This window comes from Pyxicephalus adspersus, chromosome Z, assembly GCF_032062135.1.
Source record: "Pyxicephalus adspersus chromosome Z, UCB_Pads_2.0, whole genome shotgun sequence".
In the NCBI taxonomy this organism is placed as follows: domain Eukaryota; kingdom Metazoa; phylum Chordata; class Amphibia; order Anura; family Pyxicephalidae; genus Pyxicephalus; species Pyxicephalus adspersus.
The window spans coordinates 62,064,317-62,077,452 of record NC_092871.1 but is presented as its reverse complement, the minus strand read 5'-3'; the positions used below and the strand labels follow the sequence as shown (position 1 = coordinate 62,077,452).

The window sequence follows — 13,136 nt, the reverse complement described above, 5'->3', positions numbered from 1 at the left end:
AATGGCACCTTTTTCATTCAAATAACTGTCATCAATCCTACTTCTACTAACTCCACATTACAACACACCCTCTTTTTCCAGCTCAAACCAGCCAATTCACCCTTTGCCTATGCTGCAATTGACTCGGGGTGTCCATTAGTAGGGAAACATCCACAAAGTTTATTTCTGTGTCTGTGACAACACGCTATAGAGGTTAAAGAATAAGGACATGCTTCATGGGACAGGCATAAAATGGGGATCCAGGGGACTTAGAAAAAGTATGATCAGCATAACTAAACCCCAGCCTTAAGAATATTTTCCCTATGCAGCTAGGTGGGGGAAGGACAGACTATCATCTGCAGGCACTCTGAGGGCAGTCCCAAATGTGTCACAGGTTGGGCACCAGGGATATAGACAGATCAGTAAGTATTTTACATTTAAAACTTTGTGAATGACAGCTATAACTTGTTGCTGAATCCAAGCTTCCTGAAAGTATTTACTGTGGCCCTTTGGAAAACCCAATTTATAGGTGCACGCAGTAAAAAGTCCTTGATTTTGCTTTATTCTAAGCCATGTTCATTCCCCACTATCCAACAGACCAGAAAGCACTACAGTAGGCAATAGTGGGGATTTTTTTTCCTAGTGCACTGGAATACCTGTATGGTCACTGGTAGAGAATCAATAAATAATTTAAAAATGGCAAAACCATGACTAAAAATAGGGTTTTTGGGGGTCATATTAAAAAAAATACAAAACAGCTTTTTTGAGATAAAAACATACATAGCACTCTATACATAGGTTTGGTACAATAAACATGATACTTGTGTGTTGATCCTATAATGAGAGAAGTTGGTGGATCTTCATATATTGAACACCTCAATGTATTTCACAGGAGCACTCATGAGTTTTACATGTTACTGACAGTACTACCTTGCAATCCAGAGTTAGCCTGAAAGGCAATATTGTATCCACTGTGAGACGTGTTGAGATGCTCAATATATGGGGAAGAATCTACCAACTTCTCTTATTATAGGAGCAATATACACGTATCATGTTTATTGTACCAACACCTACATTGTTATAGTTTTGTATTTTTAGGCGTGGTTTTGCCATTTTTTGATGTATTAATTGTTTGGCTAAGGGATTGGGTGTGTGAAGTTTACCACAATCTTTATCAGGACAATGCAATTACAGTTAGTCCCCGGGTTACATCCGAAATAGGGACTGTAGGTTTCTTCTTAAGTTGAATCTGTATGTAGGTCGGAACAGGTAAATTATTAAGTGCAATTAGGACAGATGTTTGTCTCAACATATCATGAGGCAGCATGGTGTCAGTTACTGTAAAAAAATCCTCACTGTAAGGTAATCACAAAGAAAGATGTTGCAAAAGAGCTCAGTCTCAGCTTTGTTTAGCAAAAGATATCTTCTACAAGTCATGCGAACCACTCCCTCCACCTATAAAGCCTCTATCCTGCACACGAGGGAGCAGGGAAGCCCCGTTCCTATCTAGGAGTCATCCGTATGTCAGATGTCCTTAACTCGGGGACCACCTGTATTGGTTACTGGTAGATACAAAAGTTTCTTTTTCCTGAGCTTTCCTTTTTCTAACTTTCACCTCTCCCTTGTGTACTGGTAAAATGTTAATACAAATCATTTGTTTACATCCTTTTTACCTTTTTTTCTCTTTCTTTCTCCTGACAGTGGACAGTATATTGCAACACAGAAAGTCCAGGTGTTTGAACACACATTGCCAGAGAGTGTGTCCTTGACACCCTGGGCTCACAGGAAGGGGTTAAATAAATCTGCCTGTCATCGAAGAAAGGCAGCACTAGAGTGTGGAGCAGGTAAGTAGTGAATAAAAAATGTAAAAAAAAAAAAACTAACAGAAAAAGGAATTGCATTGGCTCCTGATTAAAAAATGAGTTACGGTTTAGCCACCAGGCTATGCAGGTTAAATGCAGTGTTGTATCTGTATTGGTGGTTTGAGAATAAATTGACATTAGGGTTTGATTATTATCATGCAAAATCAATAAAGTTTATTGTTTACAACCACCAACATTTTTTGCTAAAAATCAAAGAAACATTTGGTCAACCTCTGGGCAGTGTTGTTTAAGAAGTGGAGAAAATTGCTCCATAAATTAGACTTTAATTAAGAATCAGAACATTTGTCACACCTACCTCTTCTTCTCTAAAGTGCAGGCATCTCTCTCCTGTGCATGCAGCCGGTTCTGACTCTTGGCGTGCCTTCATTTTCAAGATTTACAAGCTGGCCATTCAGGAATTAGCCTCCTAACCATCCCTGGCTATTTAGCTAGCTAAGAGACAGCACTCAGCATTCGTGCAACATGTTTTCACTGTGCTGAGTCCCTAGTTCTGTTGAGCTAGTTCCTGTTCATCTGGTGCTTAATTCAGCTTTTAGCAAATTTCCACAATGTCATTACCATCAAACATAAGCTTAGTTTTAGGTATACATCTAAATCTAGATCAGCAGTCTGGAAAATAAGTTTAAACATGATAGCCAACTGCTCAATGCTTTAATTCTATTTCTACATGTTGCAGTTATATAGGTTGCTGAGGCACAGTAGAAGATTTTGGAGAGTTAGGTATGCATGAACTAATAAGTTTTGAAGGCATTATGAAAAAAATATATATTTACTGCAATAGCTGATATTTCTATGGTCTATTCAATTAAGAGGATGTAGTACAGTGATGTAGGTTAGATTTACGAAGGCAGGAACAAAAGTAGATCAGCTGCTAACAGTTAGGTTTCAGCTTCAAATTAATCCAGTTGGCTGAATTGGGAGGCAACTGACCCATGTTTTCTTGTTCTTTAGTTGATGACTCAGCATCTTCCTTCAGCTGTAATACAATTGAGTTTTTTACGGGTATTGTCTGCAAGTGCACAAAATATGAAAATTTCCAGCACTCAGTTGGTTGCTGCTGTGCTGTTGAGCAATATGACCCAATTCAAACCCTCTTTTACCATTGGTATATATTGCAAATGCTGTATATGTGGAAACCTAACACCACGATCAAATACATTTTTAGTAGGGTTCATATTTTAGTTCATGCCTTAGAATCAACTTCAAGCTCCTGTGCTTTGCCTTCAAATCCCTCCACAGGTATTGTCCCACTTACATTTCTTACCGGGTAAAAAAGTACTCCCTGAGCCGCTCTCTCCGTTCCTCCAATGACCTATTAATGACTTCCTCACTCATAACCTCATCACACGCACAAATACAAGACTTCTCTAGAGCTGCCCAATTCTCTCTAAAATGGTCTTCCTCGTCCTATTCTGCTTGCTCCTACTTTCTGCTCATTTAAAAGAGCACTCAAAACCCGTTTTTTCAAACTTGCCAACAATCTTTTTCTGTCTTTTGAAACCATCACTACTTCACACCATTACATATCTTCCATCCTATTGTGTGTAAATTTTCCCACCTACTAGATTGTAAGCTCTTCGGGGCAGGGTCCTCTCCTCCTCTATCACTGCCTGTATTAGTCTGTCATTTTCAACCCCTATTTAATGTACAGCGCTGCGTAATATGTTGGCGCTATATAAATTCTGCTTTGTATTTTAGAGCTGGTTCCTTAAAAAAATATCCAGAAACATACCTATCATTATTTGATACTTGATTGACTTCAAGATGTGGGTGTCAAAAGTTCACATACTGTCAGTGGAAAGTCAGACATTATAAGAGCTCAGGAGGGAGGAATCAAAAACAAACAATACTAGCTAACAATCAAGAAGAGGGACAAGTTCAGGAAAAGGTGTTCAGCTACCAGTTTGCACTCTGCAAGTTCAGAATTTAATAGATGGTCAATTTTAAAGGGAACCCAGGGATAAATCAAAAGTGATAAATGAGTCTGTAAGCACATAGCTCTGGTTGAGGAATTACTCACTTCAGCACTTCTGGGGCTTGCCTACTGAGATTCAAATAAGAACTTTCTAGGAAGGTATTATCTGCAGAAAAACTGGTCTAATATAGCAGCATATTGGCATACAATTACCTCATATTATGCATGCCTATAGATGGGGCATTGTTAAACCAGTGTTTAAATCAGAAAGGTTTGCTGAATCTCAGCTACTTGGGAGTGAAGAGACAAAAGGAATCTTGACAGAACTGGATTTAATTGATGTATCTAGTTATCTTTCTAAATGTTAGGGGTTTTATTTAATATGTATCTTCAGGTTTACTTTTAACTTTAGTTTGTTAGTTGATACTAAAGTAAAAAATATAGCCCCACAGGGCTCAGTTTTTTTACTTCTTCAAAGGACATTTTTTTCTGTATGGTTTGGTATGATACAATTGCCCTGATTTATTAATGCTCCCCAAGGCAGCTTTTCTAGACCGTTAAAATAAAAGGTGGTCCAGGAGGTTAGCATAATACTAGATGATACTAGAGCCCTGAGGTAGGTAGTCCACCAACAGAATACCGTCTTTGTCCCAGAAAACGGACGCCATGACTTTTTTGGCCGATTTCTGGGTTCAGAACTTCTTCGGCCGGGGGGACCCGCTGCGGCGCCATTCCTTTGACTGTTCCTTGCTTTCAGGATCATAGATGTAGAGACGGGTTTCATTCTCAGTCACTAACCTAGCCAAAAAGTCCTGTGCAGTTTCAAAATGGGCCAAAATGGCTTTGGATGCTGCTTCAACTTGTTCCTTCTTCTGATCATTGTTCAAACATTTTGGCACCCACTTCGCTGAAAGCTTGCGCATGTCTAGGATAGTGGTGATACCTAGTGTTGTTGTTCGAATTCGGATCCTCCTAATGTTCGACACGAATATGGCCTTTCGAATTTGGGTCGACCTGACCCAAATTTTGTTGGATTCCAAGCCCCGAATTCATCCCTCCCACAATGCCTAGGGCCCTCTAATACCAGCAGGGATGCTCTCCTCCAAGTTTGTTGTGGCAGGCAGCTGATTGGCTGTCTGTCACTGCATGCCACACAGGCAGCCATTGGCCGATATAAGGCTAGGATGTGTCATTTACCACTCCTGACAGAGATTTGCTAGCATCACAACCTTTCTCTGCTGCTTGGCTTGCTTTGTCAAAGTAAAAAAAAGTGCTTTACTTAGTTAGACTGTGTCACACTCACACTTTTACATAGATTGCTGGATTGTACTGTATTGGTGCAGTCCTGAAATCTACTGTACTCAGATAGGTGGAGTGTTTCACAGATAGATAGATAGTCAGTCAGTGTGTTACAAAAACGCAGCCAGAGGCAGGGTACCCTCCCTGACTGCGTGTACAGTGTCACACTTGTGTACTGAGAGACAGTCACACAGACGCAGTATATAGTTGGTATACTGTGCTGCATATTACAAGCGTCACCACTGAAGGAAAGTGCTGCATCCAACACACACAGCGCACTTGCATTTTTGGTGTCAACCCCCCCCCCCAATAAAAAAATCCACTTACTGCACAAATTTACCATTTGTGAAGCATATTAGCTCCAAAGTATTTGAAGGGTGTCAAGCCACACGAAACATGTTTACAATGTCTGGCCAAGGAGGAAGAGGCAGCTTTGGCAGGGCTGGCAAGCAAAGCAGTATGAGTTTGTTTTTAGCTGCAGACCTGAGAACAAGAAGTGCTGCTGTTGGTGGTGGGCATCCATTATTACCACACCATAAACAAGAGGTAGTAGAGTACATGACCCAGCCTGGCTCAAGTGATTGTACACTGGGATGTTATTATCCCAGTCCCAGACACAGGCCTCACAGGTGTCCCAAACTCCTAGTTCTTCATCATCGGCTTGAAAGTCTTGTGTACAGCATGAAGAGGAGTGCCACCGAGGTTTTGGAGAGGCGGAGCTACAAGCATTCCTTCAAGATGCTCAGTTGTTTCAGTCATCTGCATAGAGAATCAGTTCACAGGCTTTCCCCCTACTCTCTTTTCACCCAAAAGCTCTGAGCCAGACGAGCCAATTCAAACTGGCTCCAAAAGGCCGCTGCTTCCTTTCGGCACACACAGGGAAATTGTCTCTTCTGATGATGATAATATCCTTGATCAGACATGTGGCGAACAAGGAGATCATCATAGGCAGGAAGAGGAGGAGGAGGTTGCAGAGCGCCCTCAAATGGGGCGAAGGAGGAAGAGGGTAAAAGCTGCCCACACTCTGCAGTCTTCACCCACTAGTAAGGCATAGTCGTCCATCATCGAAAGCTGTCACCACAGCTGTGCCTCAACAACCCGCGGACCGCCACCACGAGCAGCAGCTCCAGAGCACCTTTCAGCCCAGTTAGATGTTTGCCCGTGTGGGCATTTTTTAATGTCCATAGTGATGATAACACTATGGTCATCTGCAAACTGTGTGCTCAACACTTGAAACGAGGCAAAAACCCAAACAAACTTGGAACAACATGCATTGGCACACATAAAAAAAGCCACCACCTGGGGGCGCATGCGCACAGCCTTCCGGATGGTTGCTTCCTAGCCAGGCTCCGCTCAACCTCGGACTGTCAGCGAGAATAGTAGCGTGTCAATCGCACACCAAAGCAATCCACCTACACTCCTATCCTGGCATACTCCCGGGGAGCAGCTGAGATGGGTCCGACGTCTAAAACAAAGCGTTCTGCGGCATTGCAGAACACATCTCGCGGCCTCGAGATCCAATATGGCGCCGGCGTCTTCACCCCACGCGTCTCCAGCCTCCTCCACAATGCCTCAGTCGGAGGACAGCATGGATGCCACTCCTAATCTCCTGAGTGAGTGCTCCATGTGAAGATTTACCCTTCTGCAAAAAATGAGAACCATGATTCGTGAAGAGTTGTCCCAAGCTACAGCAACCATCACATCAGAATTGCGCCATGATATTCGTGAGATTGGCCAACGTACTGCTTCTCTTGAAACCCGGATGGGTGACACCACCACTGTACTGGAAAGCCTAGACCAAGATCTAGAAAATGCTCATAAAGAGATTTCTCTGAAAGATCAATTAGAGGACTGTGAGAACCGGTCACACCGCAGTAACCTCCGGATTAGAGGTATCCCTGAAACTGTCATTGATGTGCAAGGCTATGTTACTGCCCTCTTTCAAGAATTGGCACCAGAGATCCCAGCTGAGCGCCTTGAGTGGGATAGGGTCCATCGATCCTTAGGCCCTAAAAAACAAAATGGCCCACCTAGGGACATTGTGGCGAAATTTCATTTTTTCCGTACCAAAGATGCACTTTTGTTGAAAGCTTGCAACATCCCCCGCTTATCGTTTCAGGGCACAGAGTATAGCCTGTTCGCTGATTTGGCCCCCTCAACATTGGCAAAACGGCGAACCCTTCGCTCTTTTCTGCACACCCTCTGTGCTAATGGAATAAGATATTGTTGGGGTTACCCTTTCAGGTTGATGTTCCAGGCCCAAGGTGGCCAACATCAGTTTACTACACCGGATGAAAAGCAAACCTGCCTGGAAAAGCTTGGTGCACCCGCCTGCATCCACCTCACCTTCAAGTCCTCAAAAAGCTATCGCCTCTCGCTCAGCTTCGCCCTGTCCTCCTGGCACACCTCAACAGAGCCCTGTGCTACGCTCTCAAGTTCTGGCCCGGCTGGGCTCCCAAGTTTTCTCCTCTAAATCTCCGGGATGATCTTTTGTTGGCAATACCAGATGTCCATTTTCGCACGTAATGTATATTTTATAATTTTTTGGCTTATGTTTTTTCAGCTTATTTTCCAATGACACTCCTATTCTCAAATTTTTATAGCTCGTTTATTTGATACGTGTCACCCCTTTGGATTGCATCGGATCCCCACGTCTGGACAGTGGGAACGGGCGATCCCGACTATGGTTGGACCTTTAGAGTCCCCCGAGCCCTTCTGGATCTTGTGGTTCTATTTTTTTTTCCCTAATTGTGGGAATTTCAGGTTTTTTATCGTTGAGAGTACTCTATTGCTTTTGAGTTTTTTTTTATTTCCTTGTAATATGTATAATCTGTGTTGTTGTACTCAAGTGCCAACTTTTGTGCCTTTTACACATTTTCATGTATGGTTACAATAGCTGTTTCAATGATGACTTTACGCATAATGTTTGTTAATGCAAATGGCCTCAACTCTCCAGTTAAGAGGAAAACAGTATTTAAATATTGCCACTCCTTTGGCATAGATGTAGCATGCATACAAGAGACATATTTCTCTGTAACTTCTAGTTCTAAGTTTATGCATACCCGTTATCCCCAGGTTTATTATGCCTCCGCTGCTACAAAACATAGAGGAGTACTTGTAGCGTTTCATCAGAATATGCCATTTAAGTGCTCACATCAAGTAGCTGATCCAAATGGCCACTATCTGATTTTGTGTGGAAATATTCAGAGCATTGAAGTCACATTTTTGGTATACTATGCTCCGAACTCTCCTCAGGTTTCCTTTTTTCAAGGGATGCTTGAGGAGACCCGGTTACACATGCGTGGTACCTTGATTTGCTGTGGGGATTCTAATATTGTATTCAATAGTAAGCTAGACAGGTGTACCAAGTCATTAAATACTTCCTTGTCAGAGAGTAAACCTATATTGGAATGTTTCCAGAACTTGGGCTTGCTTGATGTATGGCGGGAGTTTGCACAAACTGAACCCTACTGTAGGCACAACCATAGCCTTACGTAAAGCTCGTACTGAACTTAATCTCTGTTTGACCAATACAGCGTTATGCCAGCTACAGCGGACTAAACATAAATTCTATCATTGTGGCAACAAACCAGGTACATTGCTAGCTAAGAGGCTACGTACACTAACACCGCAGTATACTCCAATCTCCTTACGCACTGCCACCAAGCAATCTACTAGCAATCCCTTGGACATTGTCCAGAAGTTCCAATCCCGATTGTCTGATCTTTATTCGGCTCCCCCAGATCCAGACTCATGTAAAGCTGACCAATTTTTTGCTAATATCGAATTACCCACCAATAATACTTCAGATCTGGATATGCTACAGGGGGATATCTCAGCTCTCGAAATCGTAACAGCTGTTAAGTCTCTAAAGACTGGTAAACGTCCTGGCCCCGATGGCTTCTCCCCTTTGTTTTTCAAGAAAATGTCTGATGTTATAACGCCTCATCTACAAACTCTGTTTAATGACTTGAAACAGGGGCTTGCCTTCCCTCCAGAGTCTTTGAAAGCATCTATTGCCATGATACCGAAGCCATCGACTGACCATACCTCATGGGCTAACTACCGGCCAAACTCACTCCTAAATGTTGACGTAAAAATACTGGCAAAAATCCTAGCATCTAGGTTGAATAAGCTATTAGGTAGCCTAATACACGGTGACCAAGTAGGCTTTGTCCCTCGGCGTCAAGCCGGGGACAATGTCCGTAGAGCCCTCCAGCTATTGTATTTGGCACAGTCCAAATCTATAGAATGTATGATGCTCTCGTTAGATGTGCGGAAGGGCTTTGATTCTATATCATGGCGATATTTGTTTTATGCCCTAAAGAGATGGGGCTTTAGCACTGATTTCCTACACTGGGTAGCGGCGTTGTACGCTTCTCCCTCCGCCACAGTAAAATACATGGGCCATGTGTCGACCCTGTTCCCGATATTGCAGGGCACCAGGCAGGGCTGTCCTCTTTCACCCATATTATTTATATTAGCCCTCGAGCTGCTAGCAGCTGCCATCAATGCGAACCAAGACATAGCCGGCATCATAGTATTCAATAGGGAACACAAGCTCATGCTCTTTGCAGACGATATACTATTGACTTTATTAGCCCCAACTACAACTCTGTCTAATCTGCACAACCTGCCTACTCAGTTTTCAGAGATCTCTGGTTTAGTGGTGAATAATGACAAATCTAAGGCGCTTAATGTTTCTTTGCCAACTTCAGTAGTCAAAGCTTTACAACCCCATTTTGCCAATAAATGGTTGGGAATCATCCCCTATTTGGGTATTAAGATTACACCTCGATTGTCTTCTATCTATCAAGCTAATTACCCACCATTATTTCGTGAACTTTCTATTTTAGGTTCCAGGTGGCAATGTCTTCTGCTGTCGTGGCTAGGCAGGATACATGCAATCAAAATGATCTATCTCCCGAAACTACTCTACTTGTTTCGCACACTCCCTATACCAGTTCCCTTGCAGGCACTTAAGGCTGAGCAAAGAAAGGTTCTGCGATTTGTTTGGCACCCCGGGAGACCACGGGTGCCGGATAAAGTGCTATACCGACCCAAACTGAACGGGGGACTTTCTGTTCCAAGTTTTTACAAATATATGCTGGCGGCCCGATTGGGTCCTTTAGTGGCTCTACATCCCCTTCAGGACCTTCCTATCTAGGCTCATATTTATGCAGAGGAACTGCCCTCGGTGCCGCTATATAATCTTCTTTGGATACCCTCCTCAAAACGTCCCCTTTTGGCTGACCCTACATTATCTAATGTGTTGGGCATTTGGGATAGGCTCAAGTGCTCAGCGGGTTTGTCCGAACATACACCCTTAACCGGAATTCTCAATTGCCCCTTCTTTGAACCAGCGTATGATAACCCTGTAGCCTTTTGCTGGTGGGCTTTGAGGCCTGTCCGATACGCTTATGAGTTGTTTTCCTTTTCTGGGGTCAAGTCCTTTGCGTATTTGCGGGAACATTGGCAATTGCCCCCCGGTGAAATTTTTAGGTGTGTAATAATTAGACACTATCTGAGAGATCTTCTTAAGCATGCGGTTTATTCCCCACTTAAGCTAACAAGTGTTGAATCCTGTTGTCTTTGAGGTTTTGGTTCTGCTGGCCTGGTGTCCCTGCTTTATGCTTCATTAATACATATGGATACCCACCGTCCTCAATATATGGTTAAGTGGGAAATGGACCTTGACGCTGCCATAGATATAGAGGATTGGCAAGAGATATGGTGGGCTATTGACAGCTGCTCTCCAAATGTGATGGCGCAGGAAAACGCGTACAAAGTGCTGTTTAGGTGGTATTTAACCCCAGTAAGAATTGCCAAATTTGTTAAAGGGAGTAACCCACAATGTTTCAGAGGTTGTAGTGTTCCCAGCTCTTTCCGCCATATATGGTGGGATTGTCCGGTGGTCAAAAAACTTTGGATAAGAATCTTTAATTATATTAGATCGGTTCTACATGTATCTATCCAGAGGGACCTTTGGATGGCCCTGATCCACAAACAGAACCCTACTTTTTCTAAGAGTAAGTGTAAACTGATATCATTTATTTTTCTAGCCACATGACAGGTGATTGCAGCAACTTGGAAGAAACCTTCCCTCAATTTTCAGGCAGTGATGTCCAGATTGTCGGACACAATGGTGTTGGAAAAAATGTCTGCTATTGCCAATGATTCTATGCCTAAATTCTACAAGGTTTGGACACTTTGGCTGGACCATCACGCCACTCCTGACTTAGACCGCAGGCTCTTATGATGAATAGTCACCCCCCCTTCAACTACACTGCAGGTTTCGAGTACACCCATTTTACTTGTATTTGTCTTATTTTTATGTTTTTGTTGCAATGTCAATTTATGTTTTTTAAGTTGTCTATGTTTTCTTTTTCTAAATGTAATGACAGTTTTACTTTACCATCGTCTGTTATTTGTATGTTCTGGAAAATTCTAATAAAAATTTAATAAACGGAAAAAAAAGCCACCACCCGGTAACTTTGTTGGAACACCTGATCAAAGCATAGAGCTCTGTGGGACCACCTCCGCCCCAGAAGCAAGCTCAAACTGCTGGATCTTCCTCCGCTGCCTTTCCTCCTTCTGCCACCAAAGTTACCCGTGCTGCTGCCAGCATTTTGAGTGGGGCATGTAGTTGAGCATTACCTTTTTCAGGCTCCACCAGCGGTGAGCAGGAGCTCCAATGCAGATCGGTTGCTGTCTGTGGCGTTGCTAGCAGTCAGGACCAGGCATCATTGCCATCCCCCACACCTTCTACCCCATCATCCAATCTTTCTGTGGTTAGCATTAGCAGCATCCAACCTTCCATCCCCCAGATGCTGGAGCGCAAGAGGAAATGTGGCCCAAATGACCCTAAAACAAAGCTAATCAATGCTGCAATTGCACAGCTGATTGTGTTAGAGCTCCTCTCTTACCGGCTGGTGGACTCCAATGCGTTCCGTTACGCATTCCTTTGCGTGAACCCACAGTACGTTATGTATTTTGCAGAAAAATGTGTTCCTGCTTTGCACGAACACGTGCAGAGCAATGTGTCCATGGCCCTGCAGCACTTCGTTTCTGGCAAGGTGCACCTGACAACCAACAGTTGGTCGAGCAAGCATGGAGTGGGAAGATATATTTCCTTTACAGCTCACTGGGTAACTTTGGTGGCAGCAGGGGAAGATGCAGCTTCAGCAAGGCCTGCAAATCTACCATCGCCCAGAGCACATCGCCATGTAATTTCCTCCTCAACCCCTACTTCCACCTCCTCCTCTGAATCTTGTGCCTCAACCTCTTCCTCCAGAGACACTTTGCCGTGGAGACCCAGCACCAGCACCTCCCATTCGGCAGCATCTGTTCACCGCCAACAACAACCTGCAGTTTGCTATTTCGATGCACAATTCAGAAGTTGCCACGCAATCCTGAGGTTGTGAATCCTGGGTTCTCTCAGCCACATAGACGCAGCCACTCTAAGTGCCCTGTGGGAGCAGGAGCACATATGGCTAACTCCCAACAGACTCCAGCCAGGCAAGGTCCTTTGTGACAAAGGGACCAATTTGCTGGCAGCCCTGCATTGTGGGAAACTCACACACGTACCTTGCCTGGCTCACGTCATGAACCTGATAGTAAAGCGTTTCCTTAGGAATTACCCAGGCCTCCAGCTGCTGTTGCTGAAGGCCAGAAAGTTATCAGCGCATTTCTGCCAGTTGTACACAGCCAGTCCGAGATTGGTGGATCTACAGCAAAATCTCAATCTGCCAGTGCACTTGTTAATTTGTGATGTGGCCACTCGTTGGAATTCCACCTTTTACATGATGCAGTGGCTGGCTGAACAACAGAAAGTGGTGGTGGATTACGTGGCAAAGTCTGTTTGTTTCAGACATATACCTACACTACATTTCTTCAGCCCTGCGTGAGTGGCTGCAAATCGAGGACTTGTGCACTGTATTGTCACCTTTTTTTTTTTTTTTATTAATTTTTATTGAATTTTTCTGAAATACAGCATACAGTACAGGATGTTACAAGACAGAAACTTGAAAATGACATAAAGAACAACAGTTTACATATAT

At 43.5% G+C, this 13,136-nt stretch overlaps 1 long non-coding RNA gene across 1 annotated transcript in view; it reads left to right on the top strand.

Moving 5' to 3' along the window:
- Positions 1-817: 817 nt before the first annotated feature.
- The window catches only part of LOC140343470 (uncharacterized), a 183,129-nt gene continuing 170,810 nt past the window's right edge, over positions 818-13,136 (top strand). Inside the window, exon 1 of the long non-coding RNA XR_011923340.1 lies at positions 818-1,823. This is a non-coding gene — a long non-coding RNA (uncharacterized lncRNA). The remainder of the gene's footprint in view (positions 1,824-13,136) is intronic.